The sequence below is a fragment of the Apium graveolens genome, chromosome 11 (assembly GCF_009905375.1).
Source record: "Apium graveolens cultivar Ventura chromosome 11, ASM990537v1, whole genome shotgun sequence".
Lineage (NCBI taxonomy): Eukaryota > Viridiplantae > Streptophyta > Magnoliopsida > Apiales > Apiaceae > Apium > Apium graveolens.
Window position 1 is genome coordinate 150,665,702 of NC_133657.1, and position 18,526 is coordinate 150,684,227.

The following is an 18,526-nucleotide window of genomic DNA, read 5'->3' on the forward strand; positions in this document are numbered from 1 at the left end:
TGACATATGGCCAACTCATAAGCCAAACACAACAAGAAGGCCTAAAGATTTATCAAGATTTAAAACTTCAAAGACATCTCAAATGGGAAATGAAAAGAACAAAGAAGGAATTAGGTACTTTCTGTCAACAGTTTGACTATAATCCCAACAAAAGCTATTCAAAAACAATATGTGATGGCGAATGTAAGCCATATCAAATACCTTATCAGAAAAGGTCTTTCATAAAATCTAAACATTTCTACAAAAAATCAATAGAACCGTTCTATAATAAACCTTCCTTTAATAATAACAATAAACCTTCCTACAACAAAAAACCTTTCAACAAAAATATATTTACTAAACCAACCAATAAAGATATAAATTGTTACAAATGCGGAAAAAAGGGACATATATCTAGATTCTGCAGACTTAATAGGAAAATACAAGAGTTAAACATAGAAGAAAGCCTATCCAACAAAATCTCGGCCTTACTCCTTGAATCTTCCGACTCTGAGACATCTGAAATGTCTGGAAATGATGAATCTCTTCAAATAGATGAGATTCCAACAAGCTCATCTTCCTCTCACAATTCCTCCTCTGAAGACAGACGAATCAATGTCTTCACCAGAAATGAGGAACATTCTCTCGAAATTATAGAAAAGATATCTGATATCCAAATAAGAAAAGAGCTCTTAGAAAAATTACTCCAATGACCAATTGAACCCCAACCAGAACAAAAACCTTCTATTCTCCCATCAATAAAAACTACATATGACTTGACCATAATATTAAAAAAAGATAAACCCAACCAGAAATCCGTTTCAACAATACAAGACCTACACAAAGAAATCAAAGAAATCAAAGAAGAATTAAAAATCCTTAAAGAACAACAGAAGATAGATTCTAAAGCTTTAAATGTACTTCTAGTTCATGAAGTAGAAGAGCAAAATACTGAACAAAAACAACTAAGTAGTTTAAACAATACTCCTGAACAATATGAAGATTTCTTATATGAATTAAGACAAGTTACCTACCGAAAATATCTCATAAAAGTCAAAGTTGTCTTCTCAGATGACTTTATCTTAGATATCATTGCCTTATTCGATACAGGAGCAGATTTGAATTGCATTAAAGAAGAAATAATACAAAAAAGATTTAATCAATATACCAACGAAAAATTAACCGCCGCTAATAACTCAAACCTTAATGTCGTTAGTAAGGTTGATGCCTCTATCAATAATAAAACCTTCCAAATTAAGACATCTTTTCTCCTAGTTAAAGGCATACATCATCTTGTCATATTAGGTACACCTTTCTTCAATTTAATAACCCCTATTCTGTCACCTTCGAAGGTATTACTTTCAAAACCCATGACACCAAACTTACCTTCCCATTTCTTGAAAAATCCAAAATAAGGAACCTCAATACAATAAAGGCATATTCTATATATAATAACGAGATAAATGCCTTAATACAAGGCAAACAGATACAATTATCCCATCTAAAACAAGATCTTTCCTCTCACAAGATTGAGAAGCAGTTACAAGACCGCTTTGTCAAAGAGAAAATCTTAAAATTATTAAAACAAATAGAAGTGGGACTCTGTTCTGACTTACCAAATGCATTTTGGCATAGAAAACAACATATGATTGATTTACCTTATGAAAAAGATTTTGTTGAAAGTAAATACCAACAAAAGCGAGACCTATCCAAATGAACTCCGACCTAGAACAACATTGCAGAAAAGAAATCACCGATCTCGAATCCAAAGGAATCATATCAAAATCCAGATCCCCCTGGTCCTGTGCAGCTTTCTATGTAAACAAAAATGCTGAAATTTAGAGAGGGACACCAAGACTAGCAATTATAAGCCTCTAAATAAAGCCTTAAGATGGGTACGATACCCTATACTTAATAAAAAAGACCTTTTACAAAAATTAAGATCTTCAGTAATATTCTCCAAATTTGATTTAAAATCAGGATTTTGGCAGATTCAAATCCACCCAAAAGATAGATATAAAACCGCTTTTACGGTCCCATTCGGACAGTATGAATGGAATGTCCTTCCATTTCGAATCAAAAATGCCCCTAGCGAATTCCAAAGAAGCCCTTACATGACCGCCTTAAAACTAACCTCATCCCTTGGTCATCTGAACATACCGAAATTGTTCGACAAATCAAAGCTCAGGTTCTAGAAATCCCTTGTCTACACCTTGCTGATCCAAATGCTTCTAAAGTAGTTGAAACGGATGCTTCTGATTTAGGATACGGTGGTATACTAAAACAAGTAGTCAATGGTAAAGAAGAAATAGTTCAGTTTACATCTGCATATTGGAATGATTGTCAAAGAAATTATTCTACTATAAAAAAGGAAATACTTTCAATTGTTTTATGTATTACAAAATTTCATAGTGATTTATTAAATTAAAAATTTCTCCTAAGAGTCTATTGTAAATCTGCAAAAGAGGTTTTACAAAAAGATGTCCAAAATATTGCATCAAAACAAATTTTCGCCAAATGGCAAGCATTATTAAGCATTTTTTATTTTGATATTGAACACATTAAGGAAGATATGAACTGTGTCCCTGATTTCCTGACCCGTGAGTTTCTACAAAACAGATAGTCTCATGCCTCGAAAAGGCAGAGGTGGAGGAAAGACCTCATCCTTTCCTAGACAACTCCCGGTCACTCAACAAAACAAAGCGAGTACTTTTTCAGGAAAACCGATCACATCCTGGATCGATAAGGTAATTGCAGATGAAGAAGACGATAAATTATTTCTAGCCCTTCAAACCATCAAAGCCCATGGCCTCAACATCCAAAATCCCTCAACAGCCTCCCAAAGCTCTTCAGAAAAATCAACTAAAGTTACCCAACAAAACACTTCTTCCAGCCAACCTACAAATACTCCCTTTCAAACTAAACAAACAGTCAGTTTTCAAAACCCAACCCTTTTAGTTCCTCGGAGACCTATGTCAAAATTAGAAATTGATACCCCAAAAATGCAAAACCAAGAGGTAGTAGTCAGCCAATCAAACTTTTCAAAAACCAATTCTGATTACTATACCAAAAGAAACCATCAAAAAATAGTATCAGTCGAAAGGGGATTTAACAATGACGTTGCTTCCCTAGCAATTTCAAATGTTTTCCCTAAAGGATGGATGTTCAAACCCAGGGATCTATATTAAGGTCAATGAATAATTAGAATATTTGTAATGGAACACTTTTCACATGCAATTATGAGTCATTCACTTCATGGTCAAAAATGTTTGGAGTCAACATCTCTTGTAAGTATTTTAAGATCGAAATACATTTTTATAAATAGGGCATGGAACCCACATATTTGTCATCTGAGGTGCCTAATACTACTATTAATAAAAGTTATAGTAAGTGTTGTCCATAGGTGTTTCGATTGTGTCTTTTTCCTTCTCCTTATTCTCACATTTTGTTAATTTCTCTCCCATTAAGTAAAGTTATCATTATCTCTTGGACAAATACTTTGGTCCAAGATGGAGAAAACCCTCATACCTTGTACAGAGGTGAACTCTATTGTCCAAGGAGGTTGGAATAATATTGGGAGGTACAATCTTCATGTTTGAGTAACCTTGTGGATGTTTGGAGAGATTACTTGTGTCAGCCGGCCTAACATTTTGTTACGAGTCATAGTCACTATAGATATTAAGTCACTATAGATATTAAAAAATCTCTTAAATGAAGATTGAATATCAAAAAGACAGTAAAAGATTGGTATTCGATATCATATTCAAGTATGAGAACTTCCCAATATTTTGTTTCATTTATGGAATATTAGGCCGATCAGAAAATTATTTAGTAGATTATTTGAAACATCAGATACATATATCCCCTGGATAAGAGCTTTGTTCAAGAAGAAAGTGAAGCCTATTTGTGCAAATTGACTCTATAATGGGGTTAAAATCGATGATCGAAATTCTAATGTACCACTGACTACGCTTAACAAAGTAATGCTAGCAGCAGTCACAATACTCTATCACCTACTAATGTTTTTGTATGAAACTAACAAATTCTTTTATACTCAACAAATTTTTTATACTCCAAAAAAACAAAACATTATGTTTTTATGTGAAATTATTTGTATAAAAGGGATGTTATTCTTTAATAATTAACTATGTTAATTTTCAAAATTGAGGTTAAATACAAATCAAATATTTTTACTATTTTGGGATAAAAACTTATTGCTTATGAACAAAAAGAAGGAAAATATATCATTGAAGAAATAATCTGTGTAAATTACAGGTTGCATTTTCAGTTTTCCTGTCAAGATAATTCTCTCTAAAATGAACGCTCTAAAAATAATTTCCTAAAAGATGCTATTGCTACTACTTGTTTTATATTTCACGAAGTTACAATCCTTTCTTGACAAAATAGCACAATCTTCTAGATCCAGTAAAATTACTTCTACATTCTTTCTCATGAGTCTCGACAAATTAGGCTGAATTTTTTCGTGATATAATTCTTTGAAAATCCCTATAATTTGGCATGCATTGAAATAGAATGTTTATTCTTCTTTAGAATCAAGATAAGGTCACATGCAAATTATGTCTTAACTCCCATTTTCTTTGCCGAGATTCTAATAAACCCATGTACTTTGAAAAAATCCTTGTCGAGATTCTAATCAACCCATTTACTGTGTCAAAATTAGGATTTGACCATTATCAAGTCATTGTCAATTGCTATTCGAATTTTCTTAGCCATTGAGAGTGATTGATTATCGTAAATGGATTGATGCTGTTAGCCATTAATCTGTAGCTTCACTTAGTACTTGATAACTCACTTCACTTAGTTAGAATTACATGACATCATATGTTTATAATGAACCACACTATTCTAGTTTATGTATCAAGTCAACATGACTTTTGAATGAATAACCACAACTCTAATTGTGACAACCCGAATAAAATCCTGAGCTTATTTTGAAAACCGGATCAATCCCCGTTTCCGAGTCTGAAATAAGTGGAAGACTACTGGCCCAAATGCAATGAACTTTGATAAGAATAAACCCACCACAGGCCCCCAAATGATCATGATTTTTTTATGCATAGAGTAGTAACATTTTTCCTTATATACAGAATAAATGTCCCAAATCTCCTCGATGTAGAAATTAGGTGTTCAAACTCCCCTACTTAAACTAATGACGTCCTTTTCAGATCCGAACATATAGCTCATATATCATGATTATTCCTATCTAGCCATTAATTGTGAGATTATATCAGCTGGCTTCGTGTCCCTGCCTCCAGATCTCTATCTATTGAGGGAGAATACCACTAGCCTTCGCGTCCGTACCTCTGGAAACTTGACGAATCAAATTTCATGAGTTAGCTCTGATACCATAAGTGATAACCTGGGTCAAATCTGGAGCATTTTTCGAAAACCGGTTCAAGTCCTGATTTTGTGTCGAAAATAAGTCGAATACTACTGGCCCAAATGCAGTCGACATGGGTAAACAACAAGCCAACCACAGGGTTGGTACAAATAGTAGTAATACTTTGCCTGATATATAGAAGAAAAATCTTAAATATTTTTAATGTGAGACTAGGGTGTTACACTAAATACTATGGAAATCTCATAAAAAATGTTACATAAACCTCATCAGTTAACGGTCTACCCTTTTACCGGCTATTCCTTAGGATGGTTAGCCGTTGAAGGCTATAAAATTTATTTAACATAATTATTCTATGAGTTTTGCTTATAATCATGAATTTGTCCTGATTCCTAATAATCTTCCTAATTTATGACTGAGAGAATAACCACCATGAATTAGAGCCTTGATTATAGAAATACAAACTACAAATATATTGAAGTTAAGACATCACAATTTATTTGAATTAAGCTTCTTAGCAATAAAAAATAAAAATTGACAAAAAAGTCAAGAGGTTTTACAACTAGATATATTCAATGAGATAGAGCTGATTTAGGCTTAACTTTTCCTACTAGATATGACTTCTCTAGTCCTAGCTATGTTCAGATCAATCTATCCTGATGAACCTTGAAGTTTGTGCTCAGACCATGTGCACCTAGTGCCTTATGGGAACATTGAATTGTACATGCTGACTTAATACTTCACTTGGGTTGAGGTTGATTGATTTCAAACAATTTACTTAAACCATGTCTCATTTTTTCTTTGTCGTTGAGACTGTGGGCCATGAATGTTCTCCCTCTTAGTTAAAGACACCCTCGGAGCTAACTTTCTTGTTCTCCCCCTTATTGTTTTCATCAAAGGTTTGAATGTGTTCTTTGAGTATAAGAACGATAACTGAATGAGTGAAAATATATAGTGCAGATATTCATCAACTTCATTGTGTTAAGATATGTCATATATGTTTCCAGTACCTAGTTTTTTGTCTAAGTCTCTCTATTCTTGCACCAGGGCCTCTCCTGGATCATAAATCTCACATTTTTTCCATCATCTACTAAGGTGAAACTCTAATTCTCACTTGCAAGTCTTGAACAAATGGCTTTCCTCTCTCACTCAGTCTCCTTTTTCCTGGTATCAAAGCAACCTCTCACTCCCAGAAGATATTTATATTATTCTCTCAATCATCGAACTGTCAGAATAAATGGTTGATCATGATACTAGCTATGTGGTAGAAATTGATGAAACAATTAAGAAAAGAAATGCCTAGCCTGAAAAATTAGTCGTTGAATGACTGCCACTTATCAATTAATGAAATAATATTTATGAGATTACAAGAAGAGTTGCTAGTGAGAAAATTACAAGAGTTGATTATGCAAAGATTGATAATACTTGTATGTGTATTGAATTACTCATTGTAATATGAAAAAGTGATTGATAATCCAACAAATCATTTGAAAAATGATGACCATCTGTATAATGTAACGTAATATGTAACTGAGAAATATACCTTGACATGAAAATTAAACAGGTAAATAATATTAACTATGAAACACAGGAATCTTGAGGAGAGAAGGTTAGAAAAATATAAACAATCAAAACATGGAATAAAATTTCCAAGTCCTTCATCAAGTCATGAAAAGAAGTTCATTATAATATTCAAGCCTTAATGAAGAATAAAATGTAAAAGGAACTTTAGTGTTAAAGAAATTATATGAGATAAGGTGATATGAGATAAATAATTGAAAGTAGTTAAGGGTATTCATATATGTGCTAGTAATCTGTGAACCAGACCAATGCGTTTAATGTCAGCTCTTCAAAAACTGAAGACATTGATCATAATGGAGAATCAAGCGGATGACAGAATATGGTTGAAACAAAATATGATTAAAGCAAAGACAAGAGTAAAATTTATATGTAGCTAACACTACGCCATAGATTGCAAACTGCAACCCCAACAAGCGTTGCTAAAGGCCAAAAAAAATGTTGCAATAGGTGTCAAAAATGGTATTGTAACGCTTTTTCGAGGTCGCAATTTTAGCCGTTGGAAAGCACTAAATTGCAACCTCGACACACTTTATTGCAACGCTTTCTTATCTTTTAAACAAACATTGTACTTCAACATCAACAAGGGTTGAAATAGGACTTGACCAGTATTGCAACACATTTTGGGCAATCATTAGAATATGGTGGGGCCCATATTGTCAACCATATATTACATGATGTAACATTTTTATAATTAAAATTTAATAAAAATTATTTGGTGATATGCATTTCTCGAAAATAAATTAAATGTTCATTTCATAAGTTTTAAAAAATATAATACAAACTGAATTTACGAAAATAAATAAACTTGAACAATTAATTACTTTAAAAAAGTTAAAATAAACTTAAACTTGTAAGATAGCCCTTGTTCTATTTAATAATACAAATGGTGGCATTAAATTTTAATCGAAGCCAACATAAAACTCAAGGGAAATGTCGGGCTCTAAATGATTTTTTTCCGCTTCCCAAGTTTGAGTATCTTCGACCTAATATCTACATGTATTGAAAATTACTAAAACATATTAATACATTGAATGTTTTAAAATCTGCAGATAAAAACTCTAAATAATTACATATATATCTACTTAAATATGGAAATCATTTATATATATCAGAACCATTTATATTGGGTCAATTTGAAGCATCCAGATATGTGTGGATAAGCATCTGAAGCAGGCATGGACTGGAAGCATGAGAATTACAAATGATAAATAGAAAGACCTTTCATCTCCCGATTTAAATACAACCAGAAGTACAAATGGAACTAATTTATGCCCGCGTAGAGAGTGAACAAAAACTCTATCCATCTAATATACATGGTTCAAATAGTGGCAAACTTATTCTACTTCAAATGGCAACGGATAGTGCATGCATAATTGTTTTTATAGGACAAGTAATTCAAACAAAAAAGTATAACAACTTGCGCCGGTAATATATTATGTAACACCTCTATTATATTGTTTACTATACAATAATCTGGATAACACTTAGCTGAGGAAGTACTCGCAATCTAGTAAATGACTGAGAATATCCTCACACCTTGGTCTTTCATGCACTTCTGCCCAGCAATTTACATAAATCAGATAAAGTTAATTTTTCCAAAATAGCACTACAATATTAAGATAAAACTGATAAATATGATTTAATGCGGAGACCTTCTATTAGCCCTCCAAGTTGACCTACAGGGATTTATAGTCATGAGCCCTCATGTGCAATTGTGGAAATAATCTATGTAGATAAAACAAAGTCAAGATCAGACTAAATGCAAATGAAGCAGAGATGTTAATCACAGAGAATATACAGATGATGTATACAACTTACCCTCTCAGGAGCTGAGAGTGTACCATGCCATGGCCTACTTAGTGTTAACAACTCCCACATTATTATCCCCAAGGCTAAAAATATCATATTTCTCGTTTATAAGTGATAAAGTTGCATTTTATTGATTCCATTAATAAAAGGAATTTACTTAGACTTAAGTTACTTACTCCAATAATTTGAAACATCTTTTTGTAATGCTAAAGCAATTTTTGGCACAGTTAACACAAAATGATGTTGCTAGTGAAGACAGATAAAGCAACACTATAAGAAAACAAGCCTAAATACAACCGCACATATACAACCGACATCAAATTCAACCATTTTCGGTTGAATTTAATGGCGCGGCTAAATTCAACCGCATGCGGTCGTATTGATATATGGTCATATTTACGCGGTCAAATTTAGTACTAATTACAACTGAATAAATACAACTGTATTTGTATGCAATTGTATACGGTTAAGTTTAGCCGTGCTCCTAAATTCAACCACATTCCGTCGAATTTAGCCTTACTTATTAGAACCGAATAAATACAACCAAATTTATATACAACCGTATACGGTTGAGTTTAGCCGTGCTCCTAAATTCAACCGCATTCGGTTGAAAATAGCCTTGCCAAAAAATGGAGGGAAATTTCCCGCCAACGAATTTTGAACTAAATTCAATCGATTTTGGTCGAATTCAAATTTTAAAAATTCCTAAAAATTTCTGACAAAATATAGAATAAAATTTACACAAAATTTTAACAGTCAACTAGTAGTTTGACCAGTATTTCTTAATAGTGTTTAGTCCCATATTAATGTTTCGATTTTTTCGAAAAACTTTATCAGTGATCCAAAAATAAGGATATGAAGATCTACATATATAAGTGATATGATAAAAATTTTAGGAAAAATAAATTTATTTGGTTTGTTATTTTAACATTCAACTAGTAGTTTGACTAGTACTTCTTCATACTCTTTAGACCCATATTGATGGCATGATTTTTTCAAAAAAATTTATGAATGATCCAACCATAAGAATTTGAAGATCTATATATATTAGTGATATGATATAAATTTTAGAAAAAAATAAATTTATTTGGTTTCCTATTTTAACAGTCAACTAGTAGTTTGACCAATAATTCTTACTAGTGTTTAGTCCCATACCGATGTTTCGATTTTTTAAAAGTTGGTTATAAATGATCCAAATTTAAGCATATCAAGATCTATATATTTTAGTCATAAGATAAAAAGTTGAGAAAAAATTAAATGTAATAGGTTTGCTATTTTAATAATTAACTAGTAGTTTGATCTGTACTTTTTACTAGTGCATTGTCCATACTAAATCTCAAATATTAAATAAATATCGAACGATCCAATTCTACAAATGTTAAAACGGTTAAAAGAAAATGTTATATGCAAAATATCAATAATTTTTAATTATTATTCCTTGATTATTTTAACAAAAAAAATTAATTTAACAATAGAGAATTTCACTGCATGTCTATTTTTGGTATTTATGATAAAATTGATCAAAATCATGAATTTAACATTTTCTTAAAATAATGAGTTCTCAAAATTAAAATTTAAATTTTAGAGTATTATAATATTTGTAAGGAAAATATTAATTAATATTATATGTCCTATAAAAGGTAACATATTATAATAATATTAATAATATTTAAATTAACACTCCTAAATTTGACTGAATATAGTTATGTTTAGTGTCATGTCAGCGATGTGCGTGAGTTATATCTAATGGATCAAATTTAACTACTATCATAACAATCCAACGATTAAAGTTATATTTTATAAAAAATATTTATAAACAAAAATAAAACAAAATCATATAAGGTATAAAGCCCTCACCCCTGACTTACGCGTCCCCCCTTATCCGTTAAGCAGCACTTGTTTTTTTCCGGCTCCCTCCCCCCTCCATCTCCCTCTCTCTCACCCCCCTCTCTCTCTCCATCTACGTCCTCGACTACAGCCCCCCCACGACATCGCCACCGGCGTTCTCTGACCGGCCGCCGTCTGGTCATACTCCGGCGAGCCCTTTCGTCGACCACTCTTTTCCTATTCGCTCTCATCTCCTCCCGATCTATCAAGATTCTTCGTCGTCAAGATTCTTCATCTTCAAGTTAATTACATATATACTTTATCATTTCTAGCCATTTTACTTTTATTTTTTATTTATAGGTTTGCTAAAATCTAATTATTGCTTTTATTTGTCTTTATCTCAAATTTATCTCTTATTTTACATTGTTTCCGATCTGTTTTAGTTTTCTGTTTCATTTTGTATTACAATTTATATGTCATTTGTATGATTTTTACAGGTAGATTTGATGAATAATTTGTGAGCTACATTTTGTTATATGTTATTGGCTTCTTGTTGATGGATTCGGGTCACGGTACACTCTTGAATTTCTAATGTTTAAGTAGCGACCTTTGTGTCGAAATGTTGGATGTAAGGTGTGTGGTCACGATGAAGGTTGAAACAGTTTTAATTGTAGCTGTAGTAGTAGTAATTGATGAAAAAGTGTTTACTGTGATGAAAACATGAATATAACAGGACACGATTTGCCTTGGTTGCCGGATTTTTTGAAACTCACCGGAATCAATGGTATGCACGTACTACTTGTTTGTTTCTTATACGTGTTGGTGGTTCACACTTGTTTGTGGTAATTATCAATTCATACCATTGGTCAATTATGTGGTTACCGAGATTTTTCCTTATGTAATTTCCTATTTTTATTGTTCTTATTTTTTGGCAGATTCAATTGTTGGAGCATATATATTTGGTTGTCAAGGCAGTGATAACTGAAGACATGAGTTAAATTGATTCCGTTGCGAGTAATAGTGTAAGGGTTTCACATGATAAGTTCAATCAATGAGTATTTCAAGATTTTCCCATTAAAGCTAGGTGAGAAATAGAAAATGAAATACAAAAGAAATCTAATAAAGTTGGCCATCAAAGAGGAGGTGAATGTGTCAATTTCCCTCAAAAGCAAATGCATATTGTTGATGCTGAAAATGATTTAGCTGGAATTGATATTTTGCTGGTAATAGTTCCATAAATTTAGGTGATGAGGCTGAGTTTCTTGGTGACACGTCAGTAATGTAAATCATAATAAATTTGATGTGAGGGTGGAGTTGACGGGAAATGATTATGCTATACCATCGTCAATCCCAACATTTAATCTAGGGATTGCACATATGCCCCTCTGTATAAAGAACCATAAGTGCCATAACAGTTATGAATCAGCTATAGCTTCAACTGTAAAGTCGTTTGTTGTAGAAACTGTTGGTGCAGAAGCAGCGAGTACCAGCAGATTTGGCGCAAAATTAGGGACATGGAGTCCAACACCACCAGTCCAACACCTCCAAATACGGGGTAAGAGATTTGTGTCTCTATGCAACGGTCTAAACATATATTACCTGCATTAACTCAACAATCCAATAATACAACGCCAAATAACCCCAATCTCTTACACACACAAGTTAGAGCCTTAAAATGATTTTCAAAAGTAACATTACCTAATACAAACCAAATTTAATATCCAGGATCTCACACTATTAATTACACCCTCTACCTGAAGTTAAATTAATAGCTAAAGTTAATTTTACAAGGGTACGGAATAAATAACTAGACTTGAATACCAGCTTTAACATTCCCGACTCAAACCTATACAACTGTCTTCTGCATTAACCATTCTGAATTGGCTATCTCAGGGTTGAATCTTTTACTTCCATTCATTGTAGTGCAGAATAATTGACTATATTCTTCAGCTACTGAAAGGTTTAATAAATAAAGTAAGGATTAACATAGCCACCAACTTATTAAGTTTGAAATTCAATATTATTTATTAGTATAGCCACCAAAAATGTTTATGGGATACGATTTCAAGATACCAGATAGTTCAAAATACTATACAAAGGATAGTAACGTTCCCCAATTTCTGAGAATAACATACAATTCAAATATAGTATAAAAGGGAGCAATAAAGCCCCAAAATAATATATAACTCATCAACAATACCTATGATCATTTTCATTATATCCTTTGTTATTAAGTTGTGAGCTAAGATCTTTATGGGGCAATAGAACAAATGTAAATATCTTAGTATCTTCTGGCAGAACAAGCGATTGCAATGAAATAGAGGAAAATACTAGCTATGAATTTTAGAGACTGAATTTCTTGTTAATTTTGCAGAGTTATTCTTATATTTTTCTGTATATTTTTGAAATTTATGCAAGTAAATAAATAAAACTTCAAAATAAGTTCATCGTAGAAGAGTCTCTTGCAAGTGAACACTAATATAGTGGATATTTATGCGCTACATTTTGTGTGGTTAGCTAGTGTTAAAAGCATTATTTTTTATTTAATCTAATAGTGTAAAAATATTCAAAAGTAAATAATCTTAGAACTAGTGTATTGGTAAATCTTTTCGCATTATATTTTTTCAGGAGCTCCAGGTAAATGTTGAGAGACAGTATAATGATTAAAGAGGTACATCGATGAGTAAGTATTGAAATCATAAAGTGGTTTTAATCGCGTGAGCCGTGAGTCTGTGAGATGATAACAAAGGCTAGATGCAAACCAAACCAATCCTTCATTTTTGCATATACAGTTATGCTGCAAGTAGTTTTGTGCTTCTTGAAGTTGAGTTACCGGTGAACCTAAAGAAATTTGTATATTTTTACATCCTCATGTGCTTGTTTTCTATCTAACATAAGTGATTGAGCATGAATGCTAAGTGTGTTTCTTATTTTGTGTAATGGCATCATTGAGTTTGACCGGTGTGGCATGATGTTGTTTGCAGAAATTTCAGTTGATCCATACGCCAAAGTATCTGGAAATGACTATGACTTTTCGAAGAATATGAACACAAAACTAGTTTTCGCATTACTTCCTGCTGAATGGTATCGAAGAATCTTCAAGGATGCAGGCCCTAGCAGAGACGACATTGCTCTGTATTTTTATCCATCTAGAGTTGATACGTAATTTTAGACTTGTTTCATGAGACTTATGGTTTATTTCTCCAATTATTAAAGTTTTTTTTCTATTTATGGAAAAAAATATATTCTAATTTATTAAGAAACATGTTAGCAAGCTATTTAATGATGCAGTCTCTTATTGATGATGTAGAATTGTTGTTGTTTCCATCAATAATCGTGTCAGCTGATTCTGAAAGTAAGCATCATAAATTTTATAATACCGATCTTATGTTATTTCATGATAATTGATGTTTACAATTCTTCCCATCCCTCGCAACAATTATCATAACTTTTTATCTTTACTTAATTAAGTTTGCCATTCTCGAAATTTATTTTAACAACTGTTCTATGATAACGCGTTCACTATTAGAAAATATAGTGCGTTAATTAGCTATTTTATATACATAAATTTTTATTTTAATCTTTCCTAATAAGAGTCTTACAGGTTGTTAAATCATCAATTTTATGCAGGATATTGAATTGACAATACTTGGTGTAATTCCAAGTATTGTGAGGACATGGAGAACTACTTATAAATATATATATGGGTATGGCTCGTCAGCCATTAGGTAACTCAATATTTTATATTTTTTCTTGACCTTAATAATGTTGTAGGCAATGTTATAGTTCTAGATTATAACAATTTAAAAATAGGTGGATTGTGTCGATGCTTTCTATGTATGTATACATAGTTATTTCATGTTCAATTACAAGCCAATGAAAAGTATATCATTAAGTATTGTGGAGGTACTCATATTGGAGGTGGATTCCTAACAGGGTAGCGTCAATCTTTGACAACCTTTATGATATGTTATTTTTTTAACGAAATTACAAGTGGACTTCATTGTAACATTGTAACATGTGCAAGTAACACAAATACACTGTTTCAACTCCTTAAGAATACCATGTCTACATTGTCAATTGATCCCCTATGTCATGGTCTTTTTTATTTTCATGATATATAAATTGATTGTTCTTGTTAAACATATCATGAATTATATAAGAGAAAAAAGGTACTGGAAGAGTATGTGTTATTTCATTAGATAATAACCTTATATACTACAAGGTTATGGCTGTTGAGTTACATAACCACCAGGGAAAGAAGTGTTTCATATTCCTGGATATTAAAAGCAGATTTATATAGGATAACTACGTCTTTAAAAACACATTACTTCTAACACTCCCTCCTAATGTGTTGTTCCTGAACTCCCAGCAGATTACGCAGCATCTGAAACTTCTCTTTTGGAAGTGCCTTTGTGAATATATCAGCAACTTGCTCCTCGGACTTGCAGTAGACTAATTTTATCTCATTTTCCTCGATCTTCTCATGAATGAAGTGATGTTTCACAGCAATGTGCCTTGTACGACTATTGTAGATAGGATTCTTTGCCATAGATATGGCTGACTTATTGTCACATAGCATCTCTGTTGCGTTTCTTTGCCTTTCATCAATATCCTCCAGAATTCTTCTCAACCAAATAGCTTGTGATGTTGCCAGGGCAGCAGCTACGTACTCAGCTTCTGCGGATGACTGTGCAACTGAATCTTGCTTCTTTGATTGCCATGAAAATGCTCCTGAATCAAAAGAAAACACAAAGAGTGGTGTGCTCTTCATGTCATCTCTGGAACCTGCCCAATCACTGTCATAAAAACTAATTAATTTTAGCTCTTCACCTTTAAAATATTTGATTCCATATGCCACAGTTCCTTTTATGTAATGGAGAACTCGTTTGGCTGCTCCAAGGTGAACCTCGCTAGGATCTTGCATATATCTGGACAACAAACTAGAAGCAAACATAATGTCCGGCCTAGTTGCCGTAAGATACATTAAACTTCCAACAATGTTTCTATACAAAGTCCTGTCTACTTTTCTTCCACCGTCATCTTTCATCAATTTTTCATTTACTGCAAGAGGTGTTGCCATTGCTTTGCAACCATACATATTAAACCTTTTTAACATCATTTCAGCGTATTTGTGCTGACAAATAAACACTCCATCACCTTGTTAGTGGATCTCAATCCCAAGAAAATGGTGTAGCAGTCCCATATCACTCATTTCATACTTCTTCATCATATCACTTTTGAACTGATTTATCATATGCTCATCATTGCTAGTAAAAATCAGATCATCAACATAAATTGCAATGATAAGAATTGACGTACCTTGCTTCTTCACATAGAGAGTTGGCTCACTCTTACTTTTGACAAATCCATTTTCCAGGAAGTAGTTGTCGATATGGGTATACCATTGACGAGGTGCCTGCTTTAACCCGTACAACGCCTTTTTCAACTTGTAAACTTTTCCTTCATGTCCTTTAATGACAAAACCATCTGGTTGATCTACATAGATTTCCTCTTCTAAATCTTCGTTCAAGAAGGCTGATTTCACGTCAAGTTGATATAATTTCCATCCTTTTTGAGCTGCAAGAGCAATGAGGGTTCTGATTGTGTCTTTTAGAGCTACTGGTGCAAATGTTTCGAGGTAATCAACTCCTTTATGTTGTGAATATCCTTTAGCCACTAGACGCGCTTTATTTTTTAACCAAGAACCATCTGACTTGTACTTTATTCTATAAATCCACTTCACACCCACAACCTCTTTATTTTTCGGTCTTTCAACGAGTTGCCATGTCTTATTTTTTTCAATCATGTGAAACTCCTCTTTCATTGCCTTCTTCCAAACATCTTCTCTAATTGCCTCCTCAAAACTCGTTAGTTCAGTCATGCAAAAATTACAGGACTCATAAATATCAGCAAGAGACCTCATTTTCAGCGGAGTACTTCCTGAACTTGACGATCTTGCACTATCACTTGAAGGTGATGATGGATCAGTAGGTGAAGATGGATCAGATGGTGATGATGCTGGTGATGACTGATCAATATTTTTGTCTTCAATTTGAGCTTCTACTTCAAATGTAATAGTTTGATTTTGACATGCTTCTTTCTCCCAATTCCAGCCAGCTCCTTCATCAAACAACACATCTCTACTTATGATTATTGATTTCTTATTTAAACTATACAACCTATATCCTTTTGATTTTGAGATGTAACCAAGAAGAATGCATTTTTCACTCGTGTCTTCCGGTTTATGTCTTTTTTCTTTCGGAATATGTGCATAGCAAATGCAACCAAATATCTTTAAATGGCTTACTGAAGGCTTCTTTCTGCACCATGCTTCTAATGGAGTCATTTCTTTAACTGCCTTAATTGGACATCTGTTAATTAAGTACACAGCAGTATGAATTGCTTGAGCCCAGAATGAATTTGGCAACCCTTTCTCCTTTAACATTGATTTGGCCATATTCACTACAGTTTGGTTCTTTCTTTCAGAAACTCCATTTTATTGAGGTGAGTAACCAACCGTGAGTTGTCTATCAATTCCTTCATCTTCACAAAATTTATCAAACTCTCTAGAGGTATATTCTTTACCCCTATCACTTCTCAAAACTTTTATGTAACAACCACTTTGTTTTTCTACAAATTTCTTGAATTTTTTGAAAATGCTAAAGACCTCAGACTTATATTTCATAAAATAAACCCACGTCATTCTTGAGTAATCATTAATAAATAAAACAAAGTACCTATTTTCAGCAAGTGAAGGAGTCCTCATTGGTCCACACACGTCAGTGTGAACAAGCTCCAGCAGTCCCCCAGCTCTCCACGATCCTCTTTTTGGAAAAGAATTTCTATGGTGCTTTCCCATGGCACAACCTTCACACACTTCATTATTATCTTCAACTTGAGGTAGCCCATACACCATATTTTTCAGTTCCTTCAGCCCTTGAGAATGTATGTGTCCAAGCCTTTTATGCCAAAGCAAGGATTCATCTTTCAAGTGTGCTTTTAAGGCCAAATCAGCATCATAATTGAACATTAGCTAAAAACTTCTGTCGCTTTTCATCTGTATTTTTGCAACCAATTTTCTGCCTTTATTTTTGTCAAATATTGTGCAAGTACCATCCTCAAAATAAGCAGCATATCCATTTTCTATGAGCTGACCGACACTAAGTAGATTCTAATCTAAATCAGGGACTAATAAAACATCATTAATGTATCGTATGCCATCTTTTATTTGAATACATATCGTACCTTTGCCTCTTACCTGAACCAATATGCCATTTCCCATTTTCACTTCAGCGGTAATACTTTTATCAATCTTTGTAAATATTGTGCTGTCTCCGGTCATGTGATTGCTACACCCGCTGTCCAATAACCAAGTAGTGCTACTTTTCTCATTTGTGACCTGACAATTTGTATAAAAGATTGCATATCCATCTTCTTTTTCTTCAGATACATTCACTTGCTGCTGATTTTTGAACCTGCAATCTTTTTGCAAATGTCCAAATTTCTTACAATGATGACATTGAGGCATCCCTTTGAACCAGCAATCCTTCTCCGTATGGCTACTTCGTTTGCATATTTCACACTTGTTTGATTGACTTGCATCACCTAAACATCTGTTATAATTACTTTTTCCTCTTCTTCTTTGGCCTCTTCCTCTTCCTCTATTGAACATTCCACCTCTTGATGATACTCCTCCATTATAACTCTGAGACGGTGATTCCTTTTTGTTTAAGTTGAGCTTACATTGCAAAGCACTTTCAATGGATTTTTCGGAGTGTCTCATCAATCTTTGTTCATGGGACTGTAATGATGCCATCAACTCACCAGATTTTAATGTGTTAATATCTTTGGTTTCTTCAATAATGGACACCATAACATCATATTTATCAGTCAAGCTAATCAGAATTTTTTCAACAACTTTCTTATCGGTAACCACTTTACCGTACAAAGCCATTTGATTGACAATTT